The following is a 12,537-nucleotide window of genomic DNA, read 5'->3' on the forward strand; positions in this document are numbered from 1 at the left end:
AAGTATTTTTTAGTCACTGGTTTGTATTTATTCCTTGCGAATCAAAGATCTGCAACATTGAAAAAAGTATTGTATATTTGATTGGGCGTTTTTATTAATGTAACAAAGCATTGTGTGGAAGCACGCTGTCATTTACAGACAGCTTTTCCTTTGAAATTACCACTGAATTTGCACAGACATACACTTTTACTGATAAAACTACACTTTTATTACAAGACAGGAGCCTCATATTATGCTTTCTTTTCATGCTTTATTTAAACAGCAGCCAAGAACTACAGATCCCAGAATCCCTGGGAAAAAAAACAACAAAATGCATCACAATGGGGCCAACCAATCACACTACGAGCCCCATAATAACTATCTTGACTGAGAGCACCAAGCCCTCTTTTCTTGCGAAAGTCAGTCAACCAGACATAATAAACCATAGAGAGTCAAAAAAGCAGAGAGGAAGTCCTTGCAGAAGGCCTTAAGGAAAGGATAAACCACTGTAGATCCGGATGAGTCCAGTGAAGGTCCAGAACGAGGAGCTGATGAAAGGCGGTCAGCCAGAAGCTGTGTTGCTGGTTGCGGTTGAGGCAACTGGAAACAAAGAACAGGGAGGGTTAGAAGAGGAGGTATAATACTCACCTCCTTGTCTTTAATACAATCTAGCCTTTCTGACACCAAGGCTAGGAAAATCTCAAATTTATTACAAGACAGGAGGCTCATATAATGCTTATTCAAAGCATTGAAATAACAGTTTGCAAAGGATGATCAACAGGCTTACAAAGAAGGTTCTAAACGTGCTAACGTTCGACCAATCTGTAGATCTAAGGATATCATGCAAACTGGCACCGGACCAAAAAGTTCTTCATTTTTGCTTTCCTATCTGCTAAATGTGTACATTTCATTTACGAGTATTTATTTTGTTGTTTATTGCAAAAAGTATATTTCTACAGAATTTCCTTTCACATCCGCTGTACCCCAAGCAAGATTATCACATAATTCCCTTTACTGTTTCTTCTCTGACTGCAAAGGGAGATGTGTTTGTAAACACCAATCCTCATGTTCTCAATTTCTCAGAAGACATACTCTGACATTTCACCTCTGTATTTGAAGTGCAGCAGATGTGACAAGACTATTACAGAATTTAAAGGCAGCTTTATTTACTGCTTGGATTTTCATGACCCAGCAAAAATTGGCTAAGTCACAACCCACTGTTTGGAAACACTAGTGTATGACACCTGACCCTTTTTAGGTGCATATACGTTAAGAAGGGTTATCTTTGCCTACTAGTGATACAATTCTTCTACTGTTCTGTCTGATAATAATTCTGCCCCCTGCCATTTTAGATGTGTAAAGCATATATTTAAATGGAATGATCTTTATGTCTAAGGGCCTCATTACAAGGTTGGAGAGCCGATAGTCGGCCCGCCAGCCCCATGGAGAGGAGACTGCCCCAGAGATGGTGGTCTCCCCCCAGCCCAATTACAAGGCTTCCACTGGGGTGACCACTGGAAACCTCAGAAAACTGAGGTTTCCACCAGTCAGCCAAGTGGAATCCTTATGGCAGCACTGGCCTCGGCTCCTAATGGAGCCGAGGACAATGCCGTCACACATAGGCCCTCATAATACACACTGTCTGGTGCAGCAGACAGTGTGTATTCCAAAGGTGCTGGGCAGGGGCAGGCATGGGCAGTGCAGGGGTTCCCTTGTGGCCTCCAGGCCTGGGTTTCTGCCAGCCTTTCCATGGCGGGGTCCCTGCCATGAAAATGCTAGTGGAAACAGGAGCCATGATAAGCACTGTGAGTTCTACGCCGCCATGACTGACCACAAATCCAACCGGCATCAGCTCGTCGGGAACCATGTTCCCGGCAGTAACAACGGTCCCCTGGCAGTCCGACTGCCAGGCTCATAATGTGGTGGTCACACTGCCTGGACTGCGGCAGTCTGACTGCCACTGTGAGTCTGGAGGTCTTTGGACCGCCAGGCTCATAATCAAGCCCTAAGTCTTTTCTGGTCCTATTCTAGCAGATGTATTTCTTGAAGGAACACAAATGTGGGTTTAAAATCATGCATATGGTTCCATGTCCTCTTTTATTTAGAGAGTTGAGGCCAGCTCACATTCATAGATAGAGGCTTGAATGTAACACATGTGGTATGTCTGCTACTAATGCTGCAACTCTCTTGATTATCTGTTGTTTCTTGGTTGCATAGTTGCCTGGCACTTTTCCCATCTCCCCTTCCTTATAAACGAGTAACATAATCAATCTAACATCATACCGTAAACTTAGATCAGCTTGCTCTCATTACAGTGCTGTTGCTATACTCTTTTTTACCATCACAAAGTTGTGGGTAATAGCAGTACACAGACCATACCTCCTAAGCCAAATTTTGTGAGCGGGCAAAGTACAAACAACCACACTTAGTGCAGGGATTGGTGCTGATGTGATAGCAGGTATCTTACTACCCTGGATACCACTGACAGTGAGACTAAACCCACTAAACTAAATCCTCAATAATGGTACCGCAGCACTCGGTTCAGTCAGTTCAAATTCAATTGCAAAGAATTTTCATTCCCAAAAAGTTGAGCAGATGGTAGTTTTGTCATCAAGATTTATTGAGGAATAGTTTAATTCTTGGTACACCTCAGTGACTTTTTTAAGGCTGAAAGCATATGAATGAATAATAAGAACAATACAAAGACAGTGATAATCTTCATATAAGTATATATGCTTAAAAAGACCCCTATTGCCAAACCTCTTGAGACAAAAAAGGGGAGGTTGAGTGGGCATTAAGAAATGTCAGCAAAAAAATGCTCCACATAGTGAATAGTGAAGAGAACAAAAAGGTTCGCAAAAGGGAACAATCCCAGTAAAATACCTTTCAATACGGAACAAAGTGCCAGAAAAGCCTAATCTGTTAACCAAAACCAGTGTAAAGTCAGTTCAGAATAGTAAAGCTCACAAGAAATCTACAGATGAGAAAATTGTTCTATAATATAACACTTGCCTCCACACCATCTCATATGGTTCAGATGAGTAATCGCCAAATAATCTTTTAACTGTGTAGCTAAAAGGTTATGTATTAATTGCTATTGAGAAAAACAGGGAGAAACATACCTTAGACAATGTCATATTTAGCCAACCCAGTGAGCGGTATGTAAGGTTAGGTGAAGCACACTAACTTGCGTAATTACGAGTGAAAGTGCTCTCTAGCAAGATTTTATACCAAAGGTTGAGAAGTTAATTTATTCTGATACATGTTAACCTAGGTGATCACAGTCAATGGAAACTCAGGTCACTGTAAAATAAGGCAAGTTGATTACCTAAATGGCTCAATCATGCAGAGAAGGACACTTAGTCAACACCAAATAGAAAAGTTGAACATTCACCTGTATAGCGGAGGCTGGCACAAGGAAGTTCTTGCTACATACATAGAACAATAAAGTTAATAGTCATCAATCGAACTGAGAGAGCATAGCTTATATGTTATATATTATCATGAAATGTTTTATGAACTAATGCATAATAATGCTGCATAGGAAAAATGTATTAATGTATTTTGATAAAACGCGTGTTTGAAATGTGCCCACGGGGAGTGGCCGTCAATATATATGGGGAGTAAAGAAAATGACTAATAATGATGAAATGTTATGTTAAAGTATAGTTTTACACTAATTATTGAAAGGTTATATGCTAAAGTTCTGCTAATAAATCATTAGGCCTAAGGTAGCATGAGTCGAGGCCTAGCTGCCTGGCTTTCATATTAAATGTGTTTTTCTAACATACAGTGTACTGACTTGCTGAAGGACATAAACTCTTGTTTTTCCAAAGCTAGAAGATGAATGTAACTGTAGTAGATCCGTTCTCATGAAATTTGACTTGCTTGAAGAAACATTTTAGCTGAATGCAACAGTGTAGATTAATCCCAGGTAAAAGGTCGCCTGAACCGGTACAGACAATGAAGCCACTGACTGAAGATGTGCAAAGGACCACGAGAGTATGAAATCATACCGGACATTCTAACCGCTGAAGACGTCAATCATAAGGACCAATAAACTACGTGAGAACTGTTATGGGGTGACAAATTTGATGAGCTAATTGGTAACCTATTGGTTGGAGATAATGGGGTGCAAAACCCTATCCAATGAAGAATTAGGGGACTGTACAACAGAAAAGGGATAAAAACCCTTGACACAAGGAAGTAGTTTAGAACGGAGAGACTGGGAGACGAGGAGATTAGGAGTTAGGGAGATGCTATTGTGAATTACTATGACCCAGACACTTTGTCACTCTACCTAGAGACTTTTCTGTTTGGTTCCTAAAACCAACCTTGCCCTTATATTGCCCGTTATACTTTACCTCCTTATGAGGGAAGTACCTTTTTACCCTTCCTGCCTGAGCTGAGTTCCTGACTGATGGCGAATCAACTAATGTCCTGAGGACGAAGACAGAATCTGTATGCTGACCCAATACAGAGGGTAACTATATGACAATGAAATTGTGATTGTCTGTTTGCTTTTCCTTTGACAGAGACCTTAGTTAGAGGTTTTCCAAAATGATGTTGCTAAATTGTTTTGCATGAAGCCCAACATGCCAATGCTAATTCGAGGTTAGTTAAGGAGTTCACTAAACGAACGCAAATAGACAAATGACTGAATCTATGCCTTGTTGAAGGACGCGCTAACGTTACTCTGCTGAGATTGATCTATATTGACGTCGTGTTATGTTCTAATATTTGTGATCCTTGCTTTGATGAAATCTTATCAGAGTTGCCATATTGTGAATATGCTAATGTGTTTCTTGGTTTTGAGATTAATAAACTTGCTAGTAGAATTGTAATCAATAGGGAATAAATATCACAAAATCATACTAAACTGGTGTGGTTATTCATGACTGAAAGGTCATGGTGGTGTCCTGAGTCTTATTAAATGTCTTTGACTAAAGTGAATTGTCTTGTTATGATAAATATTGATGAAGTTATTGACATATTAATTGCCATGTTGATTAGCTATCTCGTCCTGAGGTGTCTTCAATCAGAGTCGAAAGATTCATTGGCCTAAAACGAGTCTTAAAGTGAATAAATTCGTCATAAAGGGACGCGTTAACAGTTCAGTTAACTAAACAATAATGGTCCACCATTTGTAAAATAAGGAAGTATGTGAAGAAATAAATAAAACCAAAGAACCCCCAGGATATACTACTGCGGAAGGGAGCGCAACAGTAAACAACTGTATTCAGTGCCCCTACAAAGTAGGTAGTGAGCAACCCGAGAAGATTGATGTTACCTCATAAGTGATGAGCTATTGGCTTTCACAATCGTTTTTTAACCCCTGATAAGCTATATCCTTCAAACAGGAAAACTGAAAATGTTTTAAATGAGTCCAAGATAAAGTAAATTATGAAAAGGTTAGCCAATAAGCATGGAATGTTCACGATAGATGTAAAGAGTTAGCTTAAATATCATAAAACATCTACATCCAAAGTAAACATCAGATGCCATGGAGCCTTCCATTAAAAGGTCATGTAGTGCGTAAAAATGGAAAACAGACCACGTAGATTGTTAACGGGGGACATATTGTGTTGATTACGTAATAGAATTGTATGTGATACCCGAGGTTTATGTCTATTATTTCAAGGACACACCTCATTGCTGCAAGATAGTGGTCCCAAATATCTTTTGATACTTCATCCATATAAAAAAGTAAATTAGATAGGATAAAGGTGGGATGCCCCGAACCATTGCATTACGATATACATGTATGGAGTAACTACATAAACAGTTCTCCATGATTGTTCCTGGTGGCCATATTGTATTGGTCGATATAGATAGATCTGGACCCCATAGCGCAGTGAGCTGTGTGCATGCAAATAAAAAGTGTTGAAAGCAGTAGTTCCGCACAGTAAGTTAACAAAATTAGAAATCACCCAAAGTCAGATGGGGAATATCTAAGTTTTCAAACTTCTCCAAATATCAATAATACTCAGTGAAAAAATTAAGAACCACCATATACTGACAATAATGTTGTCTCTTATCATGCTAGCATCACATCTCCATTAGACATTAGTCTGTAAGGAAAACATGCAACTTTCTATTCGTGTTCAGTCCCTTATCCACGGTCCGCAGTTTAATTATCCATTTTATTTCCATTCTTCTGAGAATCAAAGTTCTATCCCCACCTCTGATACTCTTTTTTTTCCCTTGGGTATAGAAGATCCCAGTTGGAATCCCTCAGTACCATCTCCTGTGTGGCTTCTGAGTGCAGCAAGTCTTATTTGGCTTTCATATTAACCCCTCACAATTTATTCCAGTAGCAGTGATCTCTGTTGTTACAATTATTTAACTACCCTGTTTTCTCCTCATTGCAAACTGCTTACTTGGCTCACAATTGCTACCTGTAGGCTGCAATAGACCAGCGCCTCCAGTGAGCTGCCTTTTCATTTTTGACTCTGGGGCTTTTCATGTTTTTACTTTGCTGTGTTTGTTGCCGCTCGTTCCTCTCTGGTGTTCACTTGTGCTAGTCCTGGAATCTTGTTCCTGGACATATCTTCTTCCTTTCGCATGCTGATCATCCTTTGGTATGTTTATCATCCTTTTGGTGACCTACACTGTCTTTCTGAAAACCCCTTTGATTTTTCCAGCCTGATAAATTAGTAGTAACTTTACGACTAAAGAGTCTCGCATATGTAAACTTACTATTCACTTGTAGTTTGTGAATACCAAAAAACCTAAACTTACACAAAAGTCTAAGTTTACCTTTCTGAATCAGACCTGCTGGAAACATCCAACAATATTGCACTTGTCTGGTGTTAAGCACTGCCAGTACAGGATGATAAAGCCTCTATTTGAGCACTGTGGAGGCTGCTAGGGCCTGAATCTTTGTCCCCTGGCTAGCTCCATGTTGTATGTGTGCCTATGTTCTACCTTCTGCAAGGTTCACAGGCATTTGGCTCATTAGGCTGTCTCCTCAGTATGTACTCTCTGTGTGCTTATGGGCAGGGAGTGATAGTGAATATTTTGACATTCAAAGGATTATGTAATAACCCTTCTTCTATGGTATAGTTATTAGATTTTGGTGGAAACTTTTGAAGTACCTTTTGCAGACCATCAGTCCTCAATTCAATGTTGTTGCTATGTAGTGCCTGTTGCATATAGCATACCCCAGACAGGCTTTAGGACCTGCAGCTTCAGGGAGTGATGAGTGGTGAACTGTAAAAAGAGTGGGTACCCTGAGGCAGACATTTTTCACCTAGTATGAAACTGCTAGACCATTATGCAATATTGGAAGGGGAAAAAGGGGGGAAGTGTTGAAATATCTAACAACCATGACAGATTTTCGGATGCTGCTGGACCCTGTGGGGGCACTCGGGGTATGTTAAAACTCTTCTCAAAACTGTCATTAAATTTACAGCTCTAGAACTATTGTTGGCCAAAAGACATCATGGAATGAGATGGAGCCGCTTCCCTTCTCCGACGATACTCATGGTAAAAAGATCTCATATCAAACACATTAAGGGTGATAGTGTCAAGGTCCACTCAACTGAATGCTAAGGCTCTGCGGGAGTGAAGATATTCCTCCTAATTGCCTGTTGACTAACCCTCAGCACTCAAATACCACAACAAATTCTGGTGGGTAATCCCTAGAGAAAAGGGAGTTCGTAAATAAAGATACTGGATGTAGATTGGCTTCTGGACAGGACTTGAATAATCTCTGGACAGAGCTCTGTAGCATTCAGCCTTAGATCACATACCTGGATCTGGCTATGTTTAATTTGAATTGGAAGCTGTTAGATCTGGCTTCTAGAATTGCACGAGGCCCTTTCTACGATTTAACACTCAATTGAGAACTCAGTAGCCTGAGGAATCAATGCAAACATATCATTCTTATCAACTGTTGATAAACTATGTATAACATCTCTTCATCAGTCATTAGCTTCTAAATGTGGGTACCAGTAATAAATGGCAAAGACACCATGGGAAGTGCCTTGAATTGTGTCGATTCCAACAAGTGGCAGATACTTTTCTTCCTCCGTGGACAAATGTTAACGTTTCTTTTTTAAACAGTTAAGAACAAGAAATTCTCTCCCTGAATTGTCTTTGTAGCACTGTTTTTGTCTCTATGGATCAATGCACTGACCTTGTTTTCGCGTTGTGTTGATGAGGCTCCGGTTTTTCACTTGGTTTCCTTTCTTCTTTTCTGTTGAAGGTGCTAGATGCTGGAGTGGGCAGGGAATGCTGGCGAAATGTGGAGTTTTGAGACTGGAGACAAGGCGGATGCTGGGACGAGGGCACTAGGTTGCAAGTAGGTTGAAGTGGGGACTGAGCCAGGAAGACCCCCTCTCCCATTTCAGGGACTTAAAGCCAGGCTTGGGGAGAATGGGTGTGGTATACAGAGGCCTTGACCTAAAGATGGGCGCCATCTCTTGCGAGAGTTCAAGAACTTGTGAGATCTCAAGCCTTGCATCAAAACTAAGTCATTGTGAATTAGGAGAGACAAGAAGGAGGACAGTTGGTGACAGAGGTGAGGAAATGTGCTGGGAGGGCCAAGGAGGGTGTAAACTTGTGTCGTATTTCAGGAGCTGAGGGACTGGCTTGAAGGGCAGTGTATATCATGAATGCTATAAAGGAAGAGATGGGATCTGAGGGGCAGTGCACCACATAGGAGTGCTCTTGGGAATCCATGAGAACTAAATAGAGCTTCCTTGACAAAGAGCACAGGAAATTCAGGTCACAACAGATGGAAGGATACTTGCAATAAGTCTAACAAGTGGCAATTGCCCGAGGTGGCATTCCAACTCATCTTTGTTTTGCCCACCATGCCACCTCAGTTTGGACCTAGCCATATGCAAATCTGTCTTGACCTTGCTCCAATAGGAACAGTCCAGCCCAAACTGCCAAGCCACGTCCTCTTTGAACCAGAATACAAGCAACCCAAGACTAGTGTTACCCTGATTGAAGCTCTATTTTTGTCTCTCATTAAACTTGTCCTTAAATTTCCCTGAACCCCTCCTAATTAGTAATAGGTATTCCCCAATATTCAGCCTCTCCGCCTTGCCCCTCCCACATTTACTACAAAAGCGCATGCTTACATGTGTGTGGAGATCTTTGCCAAAAACCACCTCACAGAAAAGATGGGAGAGGTGGAGGTTTTGGCCTCTTGCCAGAGGTTTGTGAAATAACACCACTTTACGTGTTTACTGCCATGGAAAGGTTGGCGGATGGAGTCTCGCAGCGTTGCCCTGGTGGATTACAACTGCCAGGGCCACCAGGCTGCAGGCTGCCTGCAGGATGGCTGCAGCCTGGCAGTATGACCGTGGCGGATCAGCCAGGGTCATAATGGGGTGGTTGGACCACCCTATCTGCGGCGGCCGGACCGCCAGCCTCGTAATGAGGGCCTCAGTGTATGGAATGGGTTGTGTGACATTACATTACACATCTTTACAATGCATGCCTTTACCTCGCAATCTTTACCAAGCATACCTTCGCTACGAACATTTTTGCAACACATTTTCTACGATAAAAATTGAATTCCTAATTACTATTTTTATATTAATTAGTCACAGATATCAAAATCTAATTAAAAAAGCAAGAATAACATATTTGCATCATTATCGACACTTGCCCCTACCAAGATGGTGGACCACTGCACATGATAAGCTCACAATAATATTATAATTCATACAGCACTTAAATTATGGGTTAGTCATGTATTTACTATTGTAAACTCTGGTAAGGGCAAACTTGGGAAAGGTACTGCTTAATACAGGGGTAGTAACTAAAGGTGGTTCTGTCGAATGAAATTTGTCACCAGTCACCAAAAGCAACAGTTGCACAAATGCTTATAAAGTTAATTCATAAGTGGAAATAAATCACAAAGCATGTAGGCCCAAACAACACAGTTACTGAATAAATGGCAAATCGTTTTTCAGTTAATAAATAACAATAAATCATATCATCTTTTACACCTGTCAGCCTTAAGATGGTCTTCCCCCAAACCTTTTATCTATTTACTTCTATTTTTGTTGTGACATTTGTTTTTGTTGGCCTTAGGACTCTGTGCACTTTACTACTGCTAACCAGTACAAAAATGCCTGTGCTCACTCCCCTAAACATGGTTTGATTGTCACACACTTAATTTTCATATTTAATGTATTTATAAGAATGGTATGCCATATACCCAGGGCCTGTAAATTAAATGATACCAACGGGCCTGCAGCACTTACTGTGCCACCCATTTAAGTAACAGCATAAAATATGTCCCAGGCCTGCCATTGCAGCCTGAATGCAGAAAGGCGTCATAGAAAGGGGGCCCCTATGAGGAAGACTCCTACAAATCAAAGACAGGGACTTTCCATCAAAGAATATAAGATCCCCAAAATATATAAAAGCAACAGAGGAATCATCATAAAAACTTAACAATTTGTGTTGAAGATGTGTGTAAATTATTTACATTTATCGCATTCCAATCTGCATTACTTAAGAAAACGCATAAGTAAACAAGGAAATAAATTGGATGTGACTAGATCTAAACAGCATAAGCTAGAGGTGCTGGAGGTCTCAGTATAACATATCTCCTTCTTGCTAGAACTGCCCCTGCTCAATGAGATCCTGTGTGCGCCTCGCAGTGTAACCGGGCCGATAGTTAATGGAGAAGCAGCGCGTCAACATGTGAGGGTACACTTCCTGGTTGGAGGGAAACGCTACCTCCAAAATGGCTGATTGATGGTGAGTGTTCAATGCTCTGCAGGGAGCAATAATCCCAGTTGAAGAGATACTATTTACCAAGGCAAAAAAATAATCTGGGTCAAATTTGTGGAAACTAACTGGAACATGTTGAATGATGTGTTAGAGTCAGGGTTATGTGGTTCTTCAGCTATGCAACAGAATGTAACCAAGTAACTTTTCCACTTTAATGCTACATTGTATTGGGTCATAACATTTTCATAACGGCTTTTATCAAACAGTGATGGCAAAGATACGTGCCTGTGAAGTAAACAGAGATGCTCAAGTAAATTTGACACCCACTGTTAGTTGTACAGAGGGTCGCCAGTAATCCCAGAAGAGGGAATCTGCACACTGTCTTGAATTCAAGAGAATGTAAATCGATACAGTCAACAGGAGACTCAATGAGTTTGAGGAAATTAACAAACAGGTGGCCGTTCTCAACAGTGGGTCAAATTGATTTGATGTTTATTTAAAAAACTATTACATTGTTGACTTTAGGTCACTTGTACCGCGATGTTTCCAATATTTATAAGTGATTACTTTTGTAGAAATTAAGAGATTTGACCCCATGACATATTTCCACAAAGTATATCTAGCATGCAGCAGATGTACTGTGTTCTATAGATATTGTGCATTCAGATATAAGAGACAGAGGTCCAGATTTAAGGAGGGTCCCAGTGCCTCCTTGCGCTACATTAGCGTCATTTTTTTACATTAATGTGCCCCAACGAGGCCAAAATCTCAGCGCCAGATTTACAAAGAGGTGCAATGCATGCATTGCCCACTTTGTAACCCCTTGCAACACATTATGCCTGTGCCAGGCATAATGTATGCAAGGGGGCATTTCCATGTTAGGGAGGGGTCAAAAAATGGCACAAAGAATTCTAAAAGATTTATCTGTGCCATGTTTTTCGGCATATTTAACACCTGCTCAGAACAGGCGTTAAAAGGGGGCAGACCATTGGTTACAATGGGCCTCTCTGTACTGTTCAGGATTAGTGCCAAAATGTTGGCGAGAATCCTGAACAGTACATTAATAGCGTCAAAAATTGTGATGCTATTGCCCCCTAGCCCGCGCCATGGTGCGCCGTATTTTAAATACAGTGCACACATGGTGGCAGTAGAGGTGCAAGGAAAGTGGTGCAGGACTGGGTAGAGCATCACTTTTCTTAAATCTGCTCTCAAGTTGCTCAGCCTCTTGCTCGTGCTCAGTTTGCTATGACTTGCATTAACTTGTAGAAAATTGGGCATATTTTGCCATTCTGTTGCCACTAATTTGATAATCCGATGCACACCTAATGTGCTGTCTGTTATTGATACTGGGCACTCAGATTTGAAAGACCAAGCTACCTGGTGTCTAGTTATACCTCATATGTAGACTTGCACACACCATGCTCAATGGTTGTGAATAATCTTATTTGAGCATCCTCACTGATTTCACAGGCAGTTTTCCTTGCCACCATTGTTTGTGTATAAGCTGTTCTGGAAATTTTGTCCCACTACTATGTACCATTGAAGTGGAACAAGTTTGCTTACATTCTGTTGAATAACTGAAGAACAATATGTATTGACTCTAACACATCATGTGCTAATTAGTTCCCATAAATCTTTCATGTATGATTTATTTGCCTGAAAACATGGTATCACTTAAACTGGGATTATTGCTCCTCGTGGAGCAGGTAACACTCACCCTCAAGAAGCCATCTTGGAAATCGTTTTTTCCTCCAAGCAGGAAGGGTGCAAGCACATGTTGGCGTGCCGCTTCTCCATTATCTTTATGCCCGGAGATGCGGCACAGCACACGCAGGTTTTCATTGAGCGGGAGCAATT

General features: G+C 40.9%; 1 long non-coding RNA gene across 1 annotated transcript in view; it reads right to left on the minus strand.

Annotated features, from left to right (window-relative positions):
• Window positions 1-230: 230 nt before the first annotated feature.
• Window positions 231-12,537, minus strand: part of LOC138295586 (uncharacterized) — a 50,818-nt gene continuing 38,511 nt past the window's right edge. Inside the window, exon 2 of the long non-coding RNA XR_011203632.1 lies at window positions 231-579. This is a non-coding gene — a long non-coding RNA (uncharacterized lncRNA). The remainder of the gene's footprint in view (window positions 580-12,537) is intronic.

Source organism: Pleurodeles waltl, chromosome 5, assembly GCF_031143425.1.
Source record: "Pleurodeles waltl isolate 20211129_DDA chromosome 5, aPleWal1.hap1.20221129, whole genome shotgun sequence".
NCBI classification, from domain to species: domain Eukaryota; kingdom Metazoa; phylum Chordata; class Amphibia; order Caudata; family Salamandridae; genus Pleurodeles; species Pleurodeles waltl.